This window comes from Lissotriton helveticus, chromosome 1_1 (assembly GCF_964261635.1).
Source record: "Lissotriton helveticus chromosome 1_1, aLisHel1.1, whole genome shotgun sequence".
NCBI lineage: Eukaryota > Metazoa > Chordata > Amphibia > Caudata > Salamandridae > Lissotriton > Lissotriton helveticus.
In genome coordinates this window covers 1,796,240,580-1,796,264,918 of record NC_136057.1, presented here as the reverse complement: position 1 = coordinate 1,796,264,918, position 24,339 = coordinate 1,796,240,580, and the positions used below count along the sequence as shown (strand labels likewise).

Here is a 24,339-nt window from a genome sequence, read left to right as displayed (position 1 = left end):
GCACTCACTTCACCATTCAGACAGACCATAAGCCCCTCTTGTGGCTAAATCAGATGAAGGGTGAAAACCCCAAACTGTTTAGGTGGTCCATTTCCCTACAGGGGATGGATTTTACAGTGGAGCATAGACCTGGTACTGATCACAGCAATGCTGATGGGCTCTCCAGGTATTTCCACTTAGAGCAAGAAGACTCACCTGGTCAAGGTTAGTTTATTGTCCCAAAGTTTGGGGGGGGGGGGTCATGTAGGAGAGTAGGGTCTGCAATCCTATGATCACCCAGATTTTTGCTTTTTGCTGCACTGGTTTACGACTTTCCCTGGCTGTGGGCCTGCTAATCAGACCCACAGCCTAGCTGTTCTCTCTATCCAAATTGTACTCAGGTACTGAATTGGCACTGGGCCCTCTCCAAGTCCCTGTACCCAGGGCTGAGGTGTACCCAGAAGTCTCCCAGGGGCTGAAGCATGTATTATACCACCCCTGGGCTGACTAACTAAACTGACACAACTGGCTGCACGACAGCTGGGGCAAGGTGGTGTACTCACCCTTTGCTTTAGATATAGTATACCTATATCTAACCCTAAAATGGACACACAGATCTCCTATCAGTCACTCCTATGGCAGGCCTTAACAATCCTGAAGGCAGAGTGCTTGGAATCGTGTGAGATGGTGCTCTGGCATGAGCTGAGCCTGTCTGCGGCTTTCGGGATCCATCCCTTAGCCGTTTCCATGATATCGCATACCATATACTCTTAAGTGCATTATAATCCTCGCGGTTATATGCCAACTCTGGTATCACTTTATCAAAACATGTCGAGTAAGGTGTCATACGAATCGGAATACTAACCCCTCGCCAATTCTGGCGACGGGGTTAGCATTCCACCCTTCTAGAGGGACACGACATGTATGTAACCCCTAACCCCGGTTAAAGTCAGACAGAGCCTTAGCATCCACAAAATGGATGCTGCCACCGAGACACAAGTCTGCCCTCCTGCTGCTGGGAGTCCTCCCAGAGCAGGAGATAAGGACAAAGGGTTTCCTGCCAGGGGCGGTGCCAGCACCGTCCCAGACAGGATTTTGTGTATTGTAGGTAGGCAGGGCTTCAGAGGAAGGTGACTGCACGTGGCACCCCGGTGCTCACTGTGCATAGGCTGGCTTAAACCAGTTCCAGGGACACTCCAGACCCTGTGCTGGGGAAAAGCCCGCCAAGGAAGTGGGTGTAACCACCCCCCTCCTGGTCCCACCCCTAGGGCAGGACTTAGTCGCGTGCCAGCCCCCTTTTCCCAGATAAAGGTAGGGACTGGCCCCCTTCCAAATCAGATCATCTTTGGAATCAAGATACCACTTTCCACGAAAGGACTTCACGATTTCTTCTTCAAGATTCTCCCTTGTGGCTAAGGAGTAGTCACCCTGCATCCGCAGGCACCATCTAAGAACACTGCAGTCTGCTGCACGTCCTTCCTCCGGAATCCGACTGCCCAGCTCGACGAGACCCGGCTTCCCTGGCACCTCTGACCTCTACCCACCTCTACAGCACAGCTGAGAACCGTGGGTGCGACGAGACCTCGAGGGACCGGCCATCGCCAAGACTGCACGACTTCTGCACAGCAAGCCCACCGAGTAATTTCCTGGTGAGTGCTTTGGGGTCCGAGAAGCCCCTACCCTGAGCAGCTCCAGCACCGAAGAGCAGCCCCCCAGCATCTCCACGATCGGCATGGGGCCCTTCTGCTTTTTGCTGCTCACCGCGTTGTTTGGCTACTAGCCCGCTGGCTTGTGGCCTTCCGAACGACGCCCGACGACAATACTGCTGCTAGTCTGGTTGCTCCAGACTGGCCCTTGCTTCCCTCCATCGGAGAAGTACCCTGGACCCTCCTGGTCCGGCTAAGACGCCATTTTAGGTCCACCGCGTGGGCCTTGCATTTGCCAAGACTTGTTGCCCAATCCTGGGTCCAGCGACATCGACATCAAGAACCTTCGTGGGACAGCTCGCACCTCCATCCTGGTCGCCGACAACGCCTCCTGGTCCGAGAGACTGCAGAGCCCAGCAGCGCCCACTCACCTGACTGCGGTGACTTCGCCCGGTGCCATCCTGGTGCCCACTTAATCACTGGCTAGTGATTCAAGAACTTGGTCCCCTCTGCTTTCAGGTTTTCTTCTTCCTTGATCCAGGCTTGGATCCATCGAACTTTTCTTCACTGGTCGCCTGCCAGCCACTTCCTTCTTCCAGGCTCCTGGTCCGGCACGAGGATTCCCGACGTCTTTTCAGACCTATGCAGCTGCAGCCCCTGGGCTAGGTAACTTCGGCATTTCGGTGCCCCAGCATAGCCTCACTATCCAAGGGTCAGGATCCACTGTCGTTTTCTCCCTACCAGGTCGGGTTCGCCCGTGAACACTAACTTTGTGAATTCTAGCTTCCATAGACTTTGTCCCGCATCCCGCGTGAGAGTGCACACTCTGCACCCGAGTTCCCTAGGCCTCCTGCTAGTAATCTAAAGGTTCAGTAGTCCAGTCCTAGCGATCCCAAAGCCTCTGAGAATCGTTACTTACCTGCTAGTAATTCGCATTCCACTTTTAGAGTATATGGTTTTTCGTGCCCCTCGGGCATTTGTGTATAACGTGCTAACTTAAGTATTTTCATAAGAGTTTTGTTGTGTGCTTAGCACCCTGTCCTCATAAAGAGTACAGGGTTGTTGTGATTCTAATAAATACATTGTTTATTTTCATAACACTTGTGTGGTGTCCTTTCACTGGGTGTTCAAGGGGTAATGTGATGGTAAAACAGCTGGCTTAACACGCCCTCTAGAGTCTTAGCCTTAGACTGCTCGTATCCATGCTACTAGGATAGCTGGTCTATAAGGTTGACTTACAACCAATCATCAATAAGGGTTGTTTCGACTGATATATAGTGATCACTAGAATAGTGAACACTGCACATCAGGCCAACTTCTCACAACTTGTTATAAATAAATATCCTTTATTTTCATAACAACTTGTGTGGTGTCCTTTCACTTGGTGTTCAAGGGGTATATGTGATGGTAAAACAGCTGGCTTAACACGCCCTCTAGAGTTTAGCCTGAAGACTGCTCGTGTCCATGCTACTAGGATAGCTGGTCTGAAAGGTTGACTTACAACCAATCATCAATAAGGGTTGTTTGGTATGATACACAGTGATCACTAGAATAGTGAGCACTATATATCAGGCCAACTTCTCACATTGGTGTGCAGCGGTTGGGATTTGAGCTTGCTGTTGTTTTACCTCGCACGTATCCTAAGAATATCGATTGAAAGATCACATGAGTACCCAGGTACATATAACTTAACTTAGAATACTCTGAGTTCTACTGAACCAGCTGTTGTAGTGTAACAAGGCTTAGCACACCTTGACTACAACTCCTAGCAAGGGATCAGTAGGTAAACCCATAGTGTAGGTAGGTGCATCACTTACACCACACTAGAAGCATGTCTACCCATGGAGAGTCTTCAGAGACTCCCCTTGTGGCTGTTGACCCTCCACAGGTCACTTCCAGGTATGCAGGCCTTAGCTTCCAGGAGATGAGACAATTGTGTACCTCCAGGAAACTAAAACAGGGTTCTAACCCTACCACTCCTTTTCTGTTAGGTCTCTTAGAGACTTTTGATGCTAGGAAAGCTTCTCAGACAGATGGGAGCATGCCCCCCTTAGAAGGTACCCTTGGTGATCCTGACCTCCCTGAAACTGAGTAAGTAGAAGAGGAGGTGGAGGAAGAGGAAATCTCTGGGGATGAGGCAGACAATGGTCCTGAGCTAGTCAGGCTTACTAGGGCCAACTTAGACCTACATAGGGAAGGATCTGGGGGACCCCCAGTACTGACCCTAAGCAGGCCTAACTTTGGAGTTAGAAGAGATAGATCTCATTCTAGGGACTCCAACATCTCTGTGCACTCTCATGCCTCTGCTCAGAGGAGAATGATCTCTCCCCAGAGGAGACTGACTTCCCCTCAGAGAAGAGAACATGAAGCAAGGATGAAGAAGGCTAATCTGAGTATTCAGAGGGAAGAACTTGCCCTTGCCAAGGAGAAGCTTGCCTTTGCTAGAGAGCAACAGTGGAGTGGGGTAGTCCCCACTGGTGGCAGCAATATCCCTAAGGATAAAGACAGGAGTTTTGACACTAGACACCTGAGTAAAATAGTGCCCCCCTTTAAACAAGGGGATGACATCCACAAGTGGATGACTGCTTTGGGGAGGGCCTGCACTGTCCAGTGCATCCCCCAGAGTCAGTGGGCAGCTATTTTGTGGCTCTCCTTTGAAGGCAAAGGTAGAGATAAGCTCCTCACTACTAGAGCTGAGGATGCTAACAATTACCAAGTCTTGAAGAATACACTGATTGATGGGTTTGGCTTAACCACTGAACAGTACAGGTTGCTGTTCAGAGACACCCAGAAAATTCAGTCTCAAGATTGGACTGACTTTGTAGATTGTGCCACTAAGGCTTTTGAAGGCTGGTTACTAGGAAGTAAAGTTACTGATTACACAGGATTGTATAATCTAATTATGAGAGAGCAAATCTTAAGTAATTGTCAGAATCAGTTGTTGCATCAGCACCTTATTGACTCAGATCTGACCTCTCCCCAAGAATTGGGAAAGAAGGCAGACAGATGGGTCAGGACAAGGGTCAAGCAGCAGAACCAGAACCAGGGTGGTGGCCAGAAGAAAGCAGATCCCAAGGGTAATGAGGACAAGCAAAATGACCAGAAGTCTTCAACAGGGCCCCAACAATCTAAAGAGGGTGGGTCCCAGAATTCCCAAAAGAAGAAGAATGGTCAGAAGAAACCATGGTACCAGTACTGCAAAAGTAATACTCACTGGTTTAGTGAGTGCACCAAGAGAGGCCCAACTCCTACCACTACTGCCCCTAAGGCACCTGCACCCCCTAGTACAGTTAGTAGTGGTAGTAATCCTCCCAAGGCTATAGTGGGGTTAACCCTGGGAACTGAGGCGGGCTCTGATTTAGTCAAAACACCTACTCAGGCTGTTCTTGTTTGTACTGGGGACATGAATATGACCCCTACAATAAGTCCCAGTACTCTGGGCAAGTACAGGCAGACACCTTTGATTAATGGAAAAATGGCTCAGGCCTACAGGGACACTTGTGCCAGTGTCACCATGGTGACACCTAACTTTGTGGACCCTGACCAGGTAATACTGGGAGCAGACTACCTGGTGACCAATGCTAGCAATGCCACTACCTCCCATAGTATGGCACTTGTTAACTTCTCCTGGGGAGGGGTTAATGGCCTCAAAAGGGTTGTTGTTAGTTCAGACCTCCCTGTGGACTGTCTTTTGGGCAATGATTTGGGATCCTCCTTATGGTCAGATGTGGAGTATAGGACTCATGTGGAAATGTTAGGTTTGTCAGCACATGTCCTTGCTGTGACTAGGTCACAGGCCAAGAAATGCCCAGCTGAACTAGTGCTGGATCCTGGAACAATGGACCAGACACTAACCAAGAGAAAGAGCAGTAGGGGTAAGGTTGACCCTTCCCCCCTGCCTCAGGTACAGGATCAGCTCTCTCAGGAGACTGACCCCAAGACCCCAGAAGGAACTGTCCTAGAAGAGCTTGAGCCTGAACAGGTTGAGTTTCTTGGGACAGGGGGCCCTTCCAGGGCAGACTTGAGGCAGGCACAGTTAGACTGTTCCTCCCTTGAACCCCTCAGACAGCAGGCTGCTGCTGAGGCTGCAGGGAATGCCACAGGTGCCCATAAAGTGTACTGGGACGATGGACTCCTTTACTCTGAGGCAAGAGACCCCAAGCCTGGTGCTACCAGGAGGCTGGTCATCCCCTTGTCTCTGAGAGGTTTCCTTCTCACCTTGGCCCATGAAATTCCCCTTGCAGGTCACTTAGGCCAGAATAAGACTTGGGACAGGCTTGCCCCACACTTTCACTGGCCCCATATGTCTGAGGACACTAAGAACTTTTGTCGTTCATGTATCACCTGCCAAGCCAGTGGCAAATCAGGTGGCACAACAAAGGCCCCCCTTATACCACTACCTGTGGTGGGGGTTCCCTTTGAAAGAGTGGGGATTGACATTGTTGGACCAATGGACCCCCCAACAGCATCTGGGCACAGATTTATACTGGTGGTAGTGGATCATGCCACCAGGTATCCAGAAGCTATTCCCCTTAGGACCACTACAGCTCCTGTTGTGGCAAGGGCCCTGGTTGGAGTTTTCTCCAGAGTGGGGTTCCCTAAGGAGGTGATCTCTGACAGAGGTGCAAACTTTATGTCAGGATACTTGACTGCTATGTGGAAGGAATGTGGTGTCAATTACAAATTCACCACACCCTATCACCCACAATGCAATGGGCTTGTTGAAAGATTCAACAAGACCCTCAAAGGGATGATAAAAGGGTTACCAGATAAGCTTAGGCGAAGATGGGACATCCTTTTACCCTGCCTTCTGTTTGCTTACAGAGAGGTCCCACAGAAGGGGGTTGGTTACAGCCCTTTTGAGCTTTTGTTTGGACATCCTGTAAGAGGACCCCCTATGTCTTGTGAAGGAGGGATGGGAGTTACCTCTCAAAAAGCCTAAACTTGACATAGTGGACTATGTACTTGGTCTCCGCTCCAGGATGGCAGAGTACATGGAGAAGGCATCTAAAAACCTTGAGGCCAGCCAGGAACTTCAAAAAGCTTGGCATGACCAAAAGGCTGTCCTAACTGTATACCATGCAGGACAGAAGGTGTGGGTGTTGGAGCCAGTGGCCCCAACAGCTCTCCAAGACAAATTGTCTGGACCCCACATCATCATTGAACAAAAGGGAGAAGTCACCTACTTGGTTGACATGGGAACTCCCAGGAGCCCTCACAGAGTACTTCATGTGAATAGGCTCAAAGCATTTGTTGACAGGGAGGACATGGGCTTGCTCATGGCCACAGATAAGGGACAGGAGGAAGAGAGTGACCCTCTCCCAGACCTGCTCACTCAGAACCCTGATGATGGGTCAGTAGATGGTGTAGTCTTTTCTGACAGCCTCTCTGAGCATCAGCAACAGGATTGTAGGCAAGTCCTGCAATCCTTCAGACAAATGTTTTCTCTGACCCCCAGTCAGACAAACGGGTGCACACATGAGGTGGACACTGGAGACAGTCTGCCTATAAAGAGTAAAATCTACAGGCAACCTGACCACGTCAGGGACTGCATAAAAACTGAAGTACAAAAGATGTTGGAATTGGGAGTCATTGAACCCTCAGAGAGCCCTTGGGCTAGTCCTGTAGTTCTAGTGCCTAAACCTCACACCCAGGATGGTAAGAGAGAGATGAGGTTTTGCGTAGACTACAGGGGTCTCAATGCTGTCACTAAGACAGATGCCCATCCAATACCCAGGGCAGATGAACTGATAGATAAGTTGGCTTCTGCAACTTTCTTAAGTACATTTGACCTAACAGCTGGTTATTGGCAAATCAGGTTAGCTGAGGATGCCAAGGCCAAGACAGCATTTTCTACCCCAGGAGGTCATTACCAATTTGTGGTGATGCCCTTTGGTTTGAAAAATGCACCTGCCACTTTTCAAAGGTTGGTGAACCAAGTTCTCACTGGGTTGGATGACTTCTGTGCAGCATATCTAGATGATATTGCTGTCTTTAGCTCCACCTGGGAGGATCACCTGATCCACCTGAGGAAAGTTTTAGAGGCCCTGCAAAAGGCAGGCCTCACTATCAAGGCTACTAAGTGCCAGATAGGGCAGAGTCAAGTTGTATACTTGGGCCACCTTGTAGGTGGAGGCCAAGTTCAACCTCTGGAGAGCAAGATACAGGAGGCCATAAAGGACTGGGCTCCTCCAACCACCCAGACACAGGTCAGAGCTTTCTTGGGCATGTCTGGTTATTAGGTTTAAAGCATTTTATTAAAGTATAAAAACACGGGAAGGGAAGTAGGAGGTCAAGGTTACATACAATACAAGGAAAAGTAAGTTGCAGTAATGCTGGAGGGAAATGGGGAGGTCGGCAGTCCCGGAGGGGAAAAAAAAAAAAAAAAGGGGGCAAACGCTGTAAGGCAAGAAGGCCGTGCGAATAACCCTCCAATAGACCCCAACCCCCCAAGCAGCGCTAAGCTGAGCAGCGACCCGCAACACATCATAAACAACACAGTCCCTCCAAGTCCCCCATCCTTAGAAAGGAAAAAAGAAGAAAAACAATACCCCAACATCCCCGTCCAATAGCCCATCATAAAACATTCACCTCAACCACCCACCCCCAGGCCCCGGTCCCCCCAATCCCATCCCACCTAAACCGCTGGAGCCACCGGCGGCGTCAGCCTAAGAAGGCGTAGGTACCTTGGACATGTGATCTCGTGAAATTCCGTGGACAACAGTGCTAAGAAAGGGCGCCAGAGCTCCTCGAACTGGTCCACCCTGCCCGCCACTGTGAGCGACATTTTCTCCATACCCAGTACCTGCCAGAGTCTATGTAACCAGCCAGTGACAGAGGGGGCAGTGGGGGTGCGCCAGTGCACAAGGATATTTTGAACCGCTGAGCCTAGCGCAATAGCAATCTGCCTACCCCTGCGGGACTTCAGCGGGTACATCAAGTCGTTGGGAAGGCCTAGCAGGACATAAGCCGGGAAGCGCGGGAGTTCAACCTCAAAGTGCTTGTCCACCTCATCTAAGACCTCTTTCCAATAAGCAGACAAAATCGGGCAACCCCAGAGAATGTGCGATAGAGTACCCTCCTGGCCGCAGCTTCGCCAGCAACCCTTGTCTGTGAGTTTGTGCATCTCATAAAGCCTCTCCGGGGTGTAATACCAATAGGTGGACACCTTGGTAAAGGTCTCCGTCAGCCCAGTGTGGTACGCAGAGTGCCTCGCCCGATATGCGATCCCGTCCCACTCTTTGTGGCTCAGGGTTCTGCCCAACTCTCTGTGCCAGCGCTCTCTCCCCGGGTTGTGGTAATGAAACGGCGGGGGTTGGAGAAATTTATAGAGATCAGTGATAAGCTTGGCATCCGAGGTCCGGGTCACTAGCCACCGCTCATAAGGTGTGATTTGACGGGCTGCGACGTCGCGCACTTGGGGCTGGAGAGCCCAGTGACGGACCTGCATATAACGCAGTCTGTCCATCTCCGGCAGACCAAAATCTCGCCGGAGTTGTGGAAAAGGGAGCACACCCTCCGGCCCGTAAATCTGAAAGAGCGCCCTGCAACCCGCACTCACCCAGCGAGAGAAAGCCCCTGGTTCCAAGCCCGGAGTGAAGTCTGGGTTACCAACTATGGGCGTGAACGGTGACGGGAAAGTAGTCAGCTCGCGGAGCTCACAAACCGCATCCCACACCCGTAGCGGAACCCGGGTGACAAAGGAGGCGTAGAGATTAGCCGGGCGGTGTGCGCGCCGCAGGAATGGGATCTCTTGGAGAGTGCGACCCGCAACCGCCTGGTCTTGAAAGAGCCAGTGCTTGTCCGAATCCCACCTGCTCCATTCCACCAAATACCGGAGTTGCGCCGCTTGAAAATACTTCCGGAGGTCCGGAACACCAAGACCCCCCGCCTCCGGTGCCAGCGTGGAAAGAACCCTCTTCATCCGGGGCTTGCGGCCTTGCCACACGAAACGAGAAATGTCAGCTTGCGCTTGCTGTATCCAACCCACTGGGGGCTGGAGAGGCAGGGCGCGAAAAAGATACAAGATCTGGGGCAATACCGTCATCTTCACCGCTGCGATACGGCCCAGCCACGAGAGCAGGCCCTTGCCCCACCGGCCGAGTTCCTCTTTAATCTTCTTGCCAAGAGAAGAATAGTTGGCTTCGACCATCGCGGGCAGCGAAGGAGCAAGCAGGATCCCTAGGTACGGCACCGTGGACGAGGACCACTGCATAGGGAAAAGACGCTGGAGGTCACGCCTGGTGTCCGCGGAAAGCGACACATCCAGGGCAGCCGACTTAGACATGTTCATTTTAAAACCGGCCACACGTGCAAAGGCGGTCAGTTCCCGGACGCAGGCCGGTAGTGATCGCCTGGGGTCATCCAGGGTCAGCAGGACATCATCCGCATATAGGCTAACCGTGTGGGTATACTGACCCATCTTAACCCCAATAGCATCCGGATTGTCGCGAATCCTCTGAGCGAACGGCTCCATATAGAGGGCGAACAAAAGCGGTGAGAGGGGGCATCCCTGTCTCGTACCACGCTCAATGGCAAAACCACTAGAGCTGTGACCGTTGACCCGCACCGACGCTGACGGTCTCCTATAGCAATTGAAGACCATGGAGCGGAACTTCTCGCCGATCCCCAGTTTCCCGAGAACCAGCTCAAGGTACGGCCAATGAACCCTGTCAAAGGCCTTCTCCGCATCGACCGATAGCAACATCCGTTCCCCTGGGATGCGTGAGGCCTTTTCTAACACGTGCGTCACCCTCTTGGTGTTGTCGACCGTCTGCCTACCGGGCACAAAGCCAGCCTGGTCCGCCTCCACTAGGCCCGGTAAGTGCAGGCCAAGCCTGGCCGCCAGGATCCCCGTGTAGAGCTTAAGGTCCACATTCAGAAGCGAAATAGGCCGATATGAACCGCACAGGGTCCGATCCTTCCCGGGCTTCGGAATAACCGACACCGTCGCGGAAAGAAGGTCCGGCGGAATGGCCCCCGGCTCAGAGAAGGAGTTGAACAGGCGAGTCAGTATAGGTGCTACAGTGGAGCAGAAGGTCTTGTAAAACAAGGCCGTGTAGCCATCCGGGCCCGGGGCCTTGCCGTGTTTCAAACGTGCGATAGCGGAGATGACTTCCTCCACATGGATGTCCCTCTCCAGATGGTCCGCCTGGGCGGGCTCCAGAGACGGGAGGGCCACAGACTCCAGATAGGCCTCAGCTTCTCCCGGTGGGGAGGGTTCCGCGGCGTATAGCGCCTCGTAAAAGCTACGGAAAGAATCCGCCACATCCGCGTCACCGGAAACCGGGACTCCATCCATGCCCACTATCTCTTTCACCACATTGCGTTGTCGCGCAGCCCTGAGCCGATGGGCCAGAAGCTTACCGCATCTGTCTCCGCCCGTATAAAAGGCATGCTTCAGACGCAGCGCCGCATATTCCGCCCGATCTAGATCTAGCGCAGAGAGGAGTTTCCTCGCCGCTTTCAGCCGCCTCCAGACCCGGGGAGCCCCCGTGCGGCGGTGAACCTGCTCAAGTTCTCTGACCTGCGCCGTCAATTCGTCTCTCTTAACTTGCCGCTCTCTGTTCTCCGCCGAGGAAATGGAAATAAATTCCCCCCTGAGGACCGCCTTCATGGCCGCCCACTGCGTCGCTAGAGACGTGTCGGAGTTGCTATTATGAACCAGATACTCCTGAATGACCTCCTCCACTCGCGTCACCACGGACTTCCTATGTAGGAGCGTATCCCGAAGCCGCCACATCCCTCTAGAGGGGGGGGTTGCCGGCCAAGCAAAAACTCCGGAAACCGGCGCATGATCGGACAGGGACAAGACCCCGATATCTGCCGCTGTGGCGGCCAAGCGAAGCGGGCCGCTCACCAAGAGATAGTCCAACCGCGAATAAGTACGGTGCGCATGGGAGAAGTATGAATAGTCCCTGTCGGCGGGGTGCATTGTGCGCCAGAGATCATGCAGATCCATCTCAGCAATCTGGTCTCGCACTACTCGAGAAAGCTCCCCCGTCTGTGGAAAGCGTTGGGCAGACCTATCCAAAGCCGAGTCAAAGACCACATTGAGGTCTCCCCCCAGGACAACATGGCGATCGGGCGAGGCAGTGACATCCACCAACACTGATGCCAGGAAACGATCTTGGTGGTCATTCGGGCTGTAAACGGAGCCGACCGTGAAGGTAATACCTCCAAGCCGCATGCGGTACACTAGAAGCCTCCCCTTCTGCTCGGCATATTTATACAACACCTCGCCCCTGAAGGAGCTAGCTAAAAGAATAGCCACCCCCGCAGTCTTGGTCGCTGCCGAAGAGAAGAATTGGGTGGGGAACTTAGCAGAGCGCAACCTATGACAATCATTGGATAGTAAATGGGTTTCCTGCAAAAGGCAAATGTCCGCCTGCGTCCCCTCCAGCAGGGAAAGGATCGCCCTACGCTTCACAGGGTTGTTCAGACCCTTAACATTAAGGGTCACCACCTTCAAGGATGGCATCGCTCCCAGGGGATCGAAGCGCTAAGCAGCAAGTGAGGGAACAGCGGAGAGGGCGCGCGGGGCAGGTGAGCAGGGAAGGCCAGAACCGGCCTCGCGGGCGCATGGGCAATATCAGACGGGACCCCAGCTACAACAAACCAACTCCCCAACCCTCCCAGAACCAACCCATGGCAACTAGCCAAAACCATAAACAAAGAAAAACACCCCATAGTCTCAGTCCAGCCCGAACGGGCAAGTCTGCAGAAGTCAATCTAGTGGACGTTCAGCCACTTACCTCCAACCATTCCCCCCCCACCCCCCCAGTCCCAGCCCAGCATCGTAGAGGCTAAGAATCTCTCCCCCCGGAGTGAAGTTAGGCCGTCAAGGCCACACCGTCGGATTCAGGCAAGGCCCCGGCTGCAGCTCGCAGGGCCTCCTCCATGTCTGCTCTGATAGTAGGGGAATCAGGGCGACTCGCAGTCGCCGGCGATTGCCGTCTCCTCGATCCCCGCCGGCCCCGCCTCTCGGGACGTCTCCATGCGGGCGTCGCTCCATCTTCATCCGTGGCCGTAAGTCCCAGCACCCCGCAGATGTCTTGGAGGGAGCGCAGCTGGTGTAACACCCCATTCCATCGGAAGATTAGACGGAAGGGGTGACCCCAAGAGTAGGGCGTCTCATGTTCCCGCAGAAAGTCCGTAGCAATCCGGAAGGACCTACGCTTCTGCAGCGTGATGGCAGACAAGTCCTGGTAGAGCGCCACGGGCCGCTCTCTGAAGGATAAAGGCTGCTTCCTGCGGGCTTCTGTCATGATGCGCTCCTTCAAGGGGAAGTCCGGCAGGAACGCCAAAATATCAGGGGGGGGCGCCGATGATTGGCGCTGGCGACCCACTCTGTGCGCTCTGTCTATGCGAATCGGAAAGTCTGTGCCTTCACCCAAAATCTCCCGGAACAGGTCCTGCAAATAGGCCACCAGATCCGATCCCTCATCTGTGGATGAAACGCCCCGCACCCGGATATTGTTCCGCCTGGACCTGTTCTCGAGGTCTTCAGAGTGGGCCTGGAGCTCGACACATTGCTCCCGTAGGCGGAGAACATCCTGTTGGAGATGGACTACCTCCTCATCGCGGCGCTGGGCCGCCGTCTCCACCGAGTCCACACGTTCGCCAAGGCCCTCAACCTCTCTGCGCACCTCGCGGACCTCGCTGGCTACCTCGCTCTTGAGCGTCTGGAAGTCCTCCCTGAGGGAGCTGAATAAGTCTTCCATGAAGGACCTCGTGACCGGTGGCTCGCCTCCAGTGGCGTCTGCCGAGGCCCGAGAGGGCCCCGGGGATGGTAGCGTCCTGTCCCGCTGCTGCTGGGCCCTGCTGAGCATGTCTGGCAGGGTGCGTTCCCCTCTTTTCGCGCCCCCTCTTCCGGTCATCCTGGTCTCCGCAATGGGCAAGGCTCAGGGCCGGCCGCCGCAGAAGCGTCCAGGCGCTCGGGGGCACCAGGTGTGAAGGCCCCGCCGAGGACAAGGGTGACGCGTCACAGGCGACAAGATGGCGGGTCAGGCCAAGGCGAGACGAGCACAGTGCCGTCCAGAGCGAAAGCAGGGCCAAAGCCAGGGTCCCTCAGTGGTTCGCCCCCAAGGAAGGCAGCGCGGAAGCCAGGGCGAAAGGAGGCACTCGTTCGTCAAGGGTGCGGGGAGGGCCGCCTGCTCCAGCCCCCCAGTGACAAGATGGCGGAAGAGCGGGATCCGGGAGGGCAGCCCAGGCCGGCAAGACCTCCGGAGACCTCCGGGTCGCAATGGGCCAGGAAAGAGCAAAGCCAAAGTCCCACAATTGTACCGGCGGGAATGCCCAGATCCGCCGCAGCTCAAACGCCGCCGGCTCTCGCCTCCAGGCCGGGATCCGCGGTGCAGCACACACCGACTGCAGCGGTGAAAGGGGAACGCCCCAGCGGGGATCCAGGGTCCACTGTTCTGCGGCGACACTGGTCACAGAGGCTCCGGTCGGCGGGATCCGCACTCCGCAGAGCACATCGGGTCCGATCCCTCGGGAAGTCCCGCACTCGGCACTCGGCCCAGTCGAAGCGCCCGGGCAGCTCCGCAGCACGCTCCGCCCACAGGCACCTCTCCGCAGCTCGCTCCAAGCTCCTCTCCGCGGGCCGATCTGCGAAGAGACTTTCAGGGCACTTCCACCAGGGCGACAGGAGAAAAAGTAGCCTCAAAATGTGCCCCAAGAACTCCGGCACAGCACCCTCGCCCGGAAAGCAGCTGCGGGGGGAGAGAAGCGCAGAAATCGGGGCGCGAGCTGGGCCGGGCCGGAGGAGCTACGGGAGGAAGCGTCCGCTCACACCGCCATCTTGGCCACGCCCCCATGTCTGGTTATTACAGGAAATTTGTCAGAAATTATGGGACCATTGTGACCCCACTTAATGACCTGACAAGTAAGAAAATGCCAAAGAAAGTTCAGTGGACAGTTAGCTGTCAGAAGGCATTCGATGACCTAAAGCAGGCCATGTGCACTGCACCTATTCTCAAGAGTCCAGACTACTCCAAGCCATTCATTGTCCAAACAGATGCTTCTGAGTTGGGCGTGGGAGCGGTTCTATCTCAGCTGAATATTGATGGTCATGACCAGCCCATTGCTTTTATAAGCAGAAGGCTGACCCTAGAGAGAAACGTTGGTCTGCTATTGAGAGGGAGACCTTTGCTGTGGTTTGGGCCCTGAAGAAGTTGAGGCCATACTTGTTTGGTACTCACTTCAAAGTTCAGACCGACCATAAGCCCCTCTTATGGCTAAATCAAATGAAGGGTGAAAACCCCAAACTTCTTAGGTGGTCCATTTCCCTACAGGGGATGGACTTTACAGTGGAGCACCGCCCAGGAACTGACCATGGTAATGCAGATGGTCTCTCCAGGTACTTCCACTTAGAGCAAGAAGACTCACCTGGTCAAGGTTAGTTTAATGTCCCTAAGTTTGGGCGGGGTTATGTAGGAGAGTGGGGTCTGCAATCCCATGGCCACCCCAGATTTTTCCTTTTTGCTTCACTGATTTACGACTTTCCCTGGCTGTGGGCCTGCTAATCAGACCCACAGCCTAGCTGTTCTCTCTCTAAATTACAACCATGTAGCTTAGGTGCATTTTACCAATTGGTACTGGGCCACCTTATCAGTCCCTGTACAGCATACCTTAGGTATCCAGGGCATAGGTGTACCCAGGGCCTACCAGGGGCTGAAGCATGTATTATGCCACCCAACCAGACACAACTGGCTGCACGACAGCTGGGGCAAGGTGATGTAAACACCCTTTGCTTTAGATATAGTATTCCTATATCTAACCCTAAAATGGACACATATATTCCTATCAGTCACTCCTATGGCAGGCCTTATCAATCCTGAAGGCAGAGTGCTTGGAATTATGTGAGATGGTGCTCTGGCATGAGCTGAGCCCGTTTGCAGCTTGCGGAACCAAGTCCAAATAGCTGTTCCATGATAACGCTATACCATATACTCTTAAGTGCATTATATTCCTCGCGGTTAAATGCTAACTTTGGTATAGCTTTATCAAAACATGTCGAGTAAGGTGTCATACGAATTGGAATACTAACCCCTCGCCAATTCTGGCGACGGGGTTAGCATTCCACCCTTCTAGAGGGACACGACATGTATGCAACTGTGAACCCCGGTTAAAGTCAGACATAGCCTCAGCTCCACAAAATGGATGCTGCCACCGAGACACAAGTCTGCCCTCCTGCTGCTGGGAGTCCTTCCAGCAACGGAGGCATGGACAAAGGGTTTCCTGTCAGGGGCGGTGCCAGCACCATCCCAGACAGGATTTTGTGTATTCCAGGTAGGCAGGGCTGAAAGGAAGGTGACTGCAAGTGGCACCCCGGTGCTCACTGTGCATATGCCGGCTCAAACCAGTTCCTGGGGCACACCAGCCCCTGAGCTGGGGAGAGACCGGACAAAGGAGAGGGGTGTAACCACCCCCCTCCTAGTCCCACCCATAGGGCAGGACTTAGTCGCGTGCCAGCCCCTTTTCTTAGTATAAAGATAGGAGCAGGCCCCCTTCCCAAATTAGATTATTCTGAATCTTGAAACTACTTTCCACGAAAGGAACTCTTGACTCTTCTGAAGACTCTCCCTTGTGGCTAAGGAGTAGCCACCCTGCACCAGCAGGCACCACCGAAGCTCTTGCGGTTTGCTGTAAGTCCATCCTCTGGATCCAGACTGCCCAGCTCGACGAGACCCGGATTCCCCGCCATCTCTGACCTCTACCTACATCATCCAGCACAGCTGAGATTCGTGGGTGCGACGAGACCCGTGGGACCGGCCATCTTCAAGACCTGCACGACGCTTCTCCAGCACAACCCCCGAGAGAACCTCGAGTAAGTGCACTGGGGTTTGAGAAGCCCTAACCCTAAGCAGCTCCAGCACCGAAGTCCAGCCTCCCAGCATCCACGAGATCTGCGTGGGGCCCTTCTGCTTCTTTGCTGCTTGCCACGTTGTCCGGTCACTTGACCGTTGGCTAGTGACCCTCTTGACGACGTACCACGACGATTTCACCGCTGGTCTGGTTGCTCCAGACTGGCCCTTGCTCCCCTCCAACAGAGGAGCACCCTGGACCCTCCTGGTCCACTCCAGACGCCATCTTGAGTCCACCGCGTGGGCTTGCCTTTGCCAAGGCTTGTTGCTCCAATCCTGGTTTCAGCAGCGCCGACAGCAGACCCCTTCGTGGGACAGCTCGCCCCTCCATCCTGGTCGCCGACAACGCCTCCTGGTCCGAGAGACGGCAGAGCCCAGCGTCGCCCACTCACCTGGTCGAGGTGACTTCATCCGGTGCCACCTTGGTGCCCATCTGATCACTGGCTAGTGATCAAGAACTGAGTCCCCTCTGCTTTCAGGTCATCTTCAACTCCGATCCAGGCTTGGATCCCATCGAACTTCATCACTGGTCGCCTGCCAGCAACTTCTTCTTTCAGGCTCCATAGACTGTAACGAGGATTCCCAACGTCTTTTGAACCCTATGCATCCGCAGCCCCTGGGCTAGGTAACTCGAGCATTTCGGTGCTCCAACGTAGGTTCACTATCTAAGTGTCCAGATCCTTTTTCGTTTTCAGCCTAACTAGTCGGATTCGTCCGATAACACTAACTTTACGAAATCTAGCATCCATAGACTTTGTCCCGCATCCCGCGTGAGAGTGCACACTCTGCACCCGATCTCCCTAGGCCTCCTGCTCGTAATCTTAAGGTTCAGTAGTGTAGTTCTAGCGATCCTGAAGCCTCTGGACCTTGTTACTTACCTGCTAGTATTTCGCATTCCACTTTTGTAGTATATGGTTTTTCGTGCCCCTCGGGCATTTGTGTAAATCGTGCAACTTGAAGTATTTTCGTAAGAGTTTTGTATTGTGCTTAGCTCCCTGACTCTAAAGAGTTCAGGGTAGACTTGTTATAAATAAATATCCTTTATTTTCATAACAACTTGTGTGGTGTCCTTTCACTTGGTGTTCAAGGGGTATATGTGATGGTAAAACAGCTGGCTTAACACGCCCTCTAGAGGTTAGCCTGAAGACTGCTCGTGTCCATGCTACTAGGATAGCTGGTCTGAAAGGTTGACTTACAACCAATCATCAATAAGGGTTGTTTGGTATGATACACAGTGATCACTAGAATAGTGAGCACTATATATCAGGCCAACTTCTCACACCAGTGGCCTGAGCGTCTGGGCCAAGGTATATAATCGAGAGGCCACTTGAGGGCCATCTGCAGATGTAATGATAAGAGATAGAAGCAGAAATTCAGTTGGCTCGGCTGTGGTGGAATCAAGTACTGAGTACATGGATATGCATGTTCTATGCAAGAGACACTTGTCCATGTAAGGGACATTTTGTTCTCCTGTTAGCCCATCAAGAGTGCATAGTTGGGCCTAGGTGAATAAGTCCCCAACCGTGCATAATCCATATCGGGTTAGAGTTTGTTCAGTTGATTAGTCCTATGTTGGGGACAGCCATGGATTATCATGGAGGGTAAGTGCGGAGAGTATAGGAGGCTAGCGTTTAAGTAGCACCATAGCCGTTCCCTGGGCCAATATGTGGTCTGAAGAGTCCTTCTGTAGGTGACCTGGGTAGGCCATATGGGATAATGGTGTTAAGAGAACAGGGACTAGCCTGCGACCATTCAGGTTTTAGGCACTGTGATCTTGCGTAAGGTTGATACCAAAAATATGCATATTGCACCTGTGCCAGTAGATAATATAAATAAAAATCCGGGACGCCGATACCCCGTGCTGATATGGCATTGTTCGTGTTTGCCATTTAATACGTGCCCGGCCGCTGGCTCAGACCAGCCTTGTGAGCATGCTTCACAATGTATGAAAAAATTTAGCAGTGATAAGAATAGGGATGTTTAGGAAGAGATATAAAAAGCGGGGCAACACCACCATGTTAATAATGGCGATCCTGCCAGCAACCGAAAGTGGAAGTTGGATCCATCTGTCGATTTGAGTCGACAGTCGGTCAATAGCCAGGCCATAATTGAGGTGAACGATCTCAGATGCAGTGCGATGTAAGATGACACCAAGATAGCGAGGGGGCTTGTCATACCAGCTAAGGGGATAGTCTGAGGTGAATTGGTCCGTTGCATGTGTTAGCAGGAGAGTTTCAGATTTGTTCCACTTGATTACCAACCCAGAGAAAACCCAAAACATGCACAATCTCGTGGAGGAGAGGAGGAAGATTTACGACGGGGTCCCTGACAAACAGTAGAATGTCATCTGCATACAGTGAGATCAATAATGGCCTGCGATGGAATCTCAACCCACGTTGCAGATGGCGCACAAGAGGGTCCATGGCTATGATGAACAGCAATGGCGATAAGGGACACCCTTGTCTAGTACCTCGCGACACAGCAAATTGCCTGGTAAAGTCACCATTTACCCGAAGCCTAGCCACAGGGCCCATGTAAAGTAAGTGTACGAGATCATTAAAGCCCTTAGGAATACCCAGTTTTCAAAGTGCAACATATAGAAAAGACCACTTGTGAATCAAACACCTTTTTGGCGTCAAGTAGTATAGCCACGGCAGGGAGACTGGGATCTGTTTGAATAATGACTGGAAAGACCGTGCATAGGTCAACAGATGTAGATCTATTTGGAAAAAAGCCAGACTGGAACGAGGAGCTGATTTGATCCACTAGTAGTAATAGGCTCGTTACCCAGACTTTAGCCAGAATTTTATAATCCTGATTAGCAGTGCTAGAGGTTGATATGAGGCGCATTGAGTAAAGGGTTTACGCGGTTTAAGGAGAAGAGTTATAAAGGCCTCAAGCATTGAAGGGGGAAGTTGTCCATTTTCAAGAGACTCAGCATACACCTTCAGCAAATGGGAAAGTAATAAAGATATATATGTTTTGTAAAAGATACCGGTTAGTCCATCAGTAACCGGAGCGCAGCTGCCACTGACATAGTCAATGGCCTGCGATAGCTCCTCTGCTGTAATAGGCGATGCTAGGAAATGGCGCCGATAGTCCTCAAGCCAAATCATGGCCACCTCTTCAAGATAATTAGTGAATGCTTCATCAGAGGGGGGAAAGCGAGTGGTGTATAGGCGAGAATAGTAGGCAAGGAGGGTAGAGGAGATATCAGCACTGCGTGTATGCACTACACCATCACCCGTGGGCAGTTGTGCGATGAAGCAGGACTGGTGCTGAGGGCAAAGGAGTCTGGCTAGTGTCCAGTGCGGCACCTCGCCATATATTCTTGTCACGAGCAGAAAGGTCGGGGTGGGGGTAGGGTTGATCTTCCATTGAGGCACGTTCATCCAGGTCACAAAGCGCATCCTCTGTGGTTTTGAGATCGCGGTGGATGGCTTGCAGCACTCCGGGAGACTTAGCAATGCATATGTCCCGTATATAGACCTTAAAGGATTCCCAGAGTGTGCCATACGGAGCCACAGAGCCGGTATTTAATTGAAAATATTCAACTATGGCATCCCTGATATCTGTCTGGACCACACTATCAAGTAGGACCTCAGCTGGGAATCGCCAAGGGATTGATGAACATGCCACACGGGGGAGAGAAAGCGTCAGCAACACAGGCAAGTGGTCTGATGGGGTTCGAGGGATGTGCTCCAATGAGAGGGCATGTATCATTGGACTTGGAGATAAGTCCAATGGTCTATGTGAGACCAGGTCCCATGAGGGGCCGAATAGAATGAAAAGCCTGTGTCAGAGAAGTGCAGGGTGCGCCACGCATCCTGCAGTAATGAGGATTGCAATAGAGTATGGAGTGCCTGAAGAGAGCGCAGGTTAGTAATCTGTCCACGGTCCGTCGTGTCAAGTGAAGGGGTCAGTGTGAGGTTGAAATCACCTCCTATTATAATAGAATCAACCGAGAGGTTAGCAATTTGAGCAGCAACAGTAGTCACAAATTCTGCCATATCTGTATTTGGTGCATAGATATTCACTAGAAGAATAGGTTCTGTTCCAAGAGTGCCAGCCACTAGCAAATATCACCCATCTGGGTCTGTAATTACCTTGGGTGCTTGAAAGGGAACCGTTTTGCGAATGAGTATGTATGCTCCCCTAGAATAAGTACTGCAGCTGGCGAAGAAACAGTTTTCACCCCAGTTGGAGACAAATCGATTGATAGAATTTGGGATGTAGTGTGTCGCCTAACATTCCATGACATACATTTCAGTTCCAACCCCTGGGTGCCCTTAACTGTCGCTGTCATTGTAGGTCTGGAGTTGGAGAGAGAAGATGTCACGATGAGAAAGCATAAGTCGAGTGGAACCATAATACATTCTGTCTCCTGAAATTTGCAGCGAGCCTCCTCTACCCGGTGGGTAAAATCTGGAAAGAGTGACATGCCCTGATATTGGATGGAACCCTTGTCACGAGGAAGCCATAGCACAGTGTCTCGGTCGTGATAGTTCAGTAGCGGGCTATAACAAGCGAGGAGAGGTGCCAGAGGCAGACCTATGCACAAAGGCCCAATGCATGCGTTCAATTGCAAATGTAGAGGAAAAGGCATCCCTGCTGAACAGATCTGTCAACAACCGCTCCACATAACCAGCCATGGGACCCGTGTTGATTTGTATAGCTCCAGCTATACAAATGTTGCTGCGCCGCAATCTCGTCTCCAAATCTTCGGCCTTGGAGGCAACCACCTTAAGGAGTCATTCGGTACACTCCAATCTCTTGGCGATGATAGGATGGGCATCTTCCAGCTCAGATATACGTTGTTCAGTAGCTTCTATGCGCGACTCGTGACATTTCATGCGATTATGCATATCATCAAGTCGGACAGCCAGTGCATCAAACCTTGCATCTATGGCCTTGAAGGCCGTGCATGGTTCCACCATGATGGCCGCTATTCCATCAGATGGCGAGGATTCTGATTCGAAGGACCCAGGATTGTCTCCATGTGGTGGATCACCGCCATCTTCACGGTGAGGTGTCTTGGCGGCTTCGAAAGAGAGCTGGTGCTGTTTAGGGTCGCCGCGCCCCATGTCGACGTGTAGGTTTAGTTTGTAAATGTAATGTAAAGTATATTTATAGAGCGCACTGGAACCCATCAGGCATCCTGGCGCTAAAGGAGACGGAAAAATACATCTATGACAGAAGCAAGTAAGCATTCTACTCTTGGAAAGAGCCAGGTTTTTATTTGTTTAAGTAATGGCAAAAGATCTTTCATCTGTTGCAGCTCCGTGGGTAGCTTATTCCAGAGTCTTGCAGCAGCAACACAAAGCTTGCCCCCAGGCTTAGCTTATCTAATCAGGGGTACTTTCAGCTGAGGAGGACCGAAGGCAATGGGTGGGGACATACTAGCAAAATTTGCTCTGCAATGGTATAGGTCCCAAACTGTGCAGTGCCTTAAACACAACACAAAGGGATTTGAAGTGAATCCTCTGCACTATAGGGAGCCAGTACAGCTCTGCAAGGGCCTGAGAGGAGGAAGATTGGCGGGGACGTATCAAAGCCAGCTTGGCTGAGATATTCTGAATATATGATAATAAACACACCACGGCAGCCCTCTGGTCGGCTAACACTCCCAGACATGAAGTGTAGCATGTGTGAACGTCGCAGCAGCAGGCCCACCGTGATCTCGATTTACAATGCGGCTACTCAGTGTGCCCAAGACCCCCGCCCTCAGGCTCACCCGTGGCCCTTGCCGCCGGGGGGCCTCTGAGGACAGCGTCAGGTCTCAGGGAGCGAGGGCCGCCACAGTGCTGCCGCTGTGTTTACCTCTCGACCATATAGCCCGGGATGTGCCGCGACCCCGCAAGCATTCCAAGCCTCAGTCTCCACGGTCGCAGGGCATGTAGTGTGGCGCTGGACAGCCGATTGATTGCGGCGGCTCCGGAGCTTCAACAACGAGCGATCTTCTTGGTGCTCGGCTCAGCCACGGCCCCGCAGATGGAATCTCGATATCAATGATGACCCCCTCATTTTTTGAGTATGTAATTATGATTACGAACTGTTCTGAAGTGAAAAGATCCATCCTCACTCCTAGGACCATCTTAAGTCCTCACTGCTGTACCACGTCCAGACAGATTATCTCCGCGTGTCCCGCGGACGTGGGACAGCAGTGAGGACTTAACATGGTCCTAGGAGTGGGGATATTTTCACTTCAGAACGGCTCGGAATTAATATACTAAGATTGATTGTGATTGGATCGGTCACAACGCATTGCATATTTGACATTTGAATTCTAAAACTATGATCGCAACATTGATTGATGCATTATAACAGACAGATTGATCATATCAAAAGAAAGAATCATTCATTCCAAAAAGCCTTGAGGAAGCCCTCCCGGGCGAAACGCGCGTTGGCTGCTGTGTAAATTTGAAATAAAGATTAATTACTGAAATCTTGACGGGGATTTGGTTCATTTTATGGAGTTTGCTGCGTCCTTGACCATACTTGTTGGATGGACAGTAGAACATTGAACACTTTCATATTCAGAACGATTGAACTGTTTGAATAATTTCTAAAGTGACTTTGCTCTGGTATGCTACAGTGCTTATGAGGTGGATTTGGACTACCCTGTAGTTCCAAAGGTGTAATACTCTAGGTGGATGGGTATTTGGCACAGTTTTAGCACCCAATATTAAATGCTTAGAGAGTGACATCATGCATTATACATGACCATTGTACATATGGTAATGTGCAGATCAAGAGAGCATATCTACCCATTTGTTTAATGTGAATGTAATAATGATTAATTAATACATTACAACGAGTACAGAATGCGGCCGCTCAGCTTGTACTGAACATTCCTAAGAAAAAAATCTATTCGGCAAGAGCTGAAAGCGCTACTTTGGCAACCAAGTGGGCAAAGAATAAAGTTCAAAACACTCATGATCACCTATAGGGCTTTACATCAGATGGGCCCAGTTTATATCCAGGATAAGATTAAAAAGTATCGTCCCTCTAGGGCCCTTTGGTCTGCAAGCTAAAATCTTCTTTGCATTCCTAGGGTGCATGAAACGAGGGCTGGTGCTAGATCACTCTTTTCTGGCTCCCAGTCTGTGGAATTCAGAACACCTTTGGTTTTTCTCCTCATAGTCTTCCTTTAAGGCTCTTCTGAAGACACACCTCTTCAAAGAATCATGGTCCAGGCTTCCCGCTCTTTTAGAAACCCTGCCGCTCCTGTAGGGGACTCAGGTTCTTGCTTCCATTCATGAACTTCGAGCCGGGATTCACCGGATGGAGAATCTATTACGCGCTACAGCTTTGCCTCATTCATTCATAATTGACGTTTTGGAGAGGTTTTCCTCTTCACCGGCCAGTTTGGACAGCCAGGCCATTTAACCCATTCGGCATTTTCCAGCGGGGCTGCAGCTATTGCAGGCCGTTTTTTTAGAGGGCCCAGGGCTGCTGCAGAGTCATCAAGAACACTCTTAAGCGCCATGGAGTTTACTGCGGTAGACCCAACAGGTGTGAGAGAACAAAAGTGAGACTTGCAATGAGCATCAAAGTAGTTTATTTTGTGCTGATGAAACAGTACTATCTGGTGCATCTACGCCTCTGGAGGACTGGCATAGAAACTTCATCGAGGCTGATTATACTTGATATTCTTCCTCTTCAAAATGGTCATCAACATTTTCATAAGCACACTGTGGTATATCAGGTGTATGCACCCTTATTCTTTAGCAGTGTAATAAGACCTATGCCCATAAGATATATGCCTAACCCATCATGTTCCAATTGTCTAGACTAAATAATTGACATGCCAAATGTATTTAGATTTGTCACTGCCAGGTAAACAG

At 51.8% G+C, this 24,339-nt stretch overlaps 1 protein-coding gene across 3 annotated transcripts in view; it reads right to left on the bottom strand.

Moving 5' to 3' along the window:
* LOC144752901 (lethal(3)malignant brain tumor-like protein 2) overlaps positions 1-24,339 on the bottom strand; it is a 376,713-nt gene that overhangs the window by 53,190 nt on the left and 299,184 nt on the right. The gene's annotated exons all lie outside the window — the stretch shown is intronic.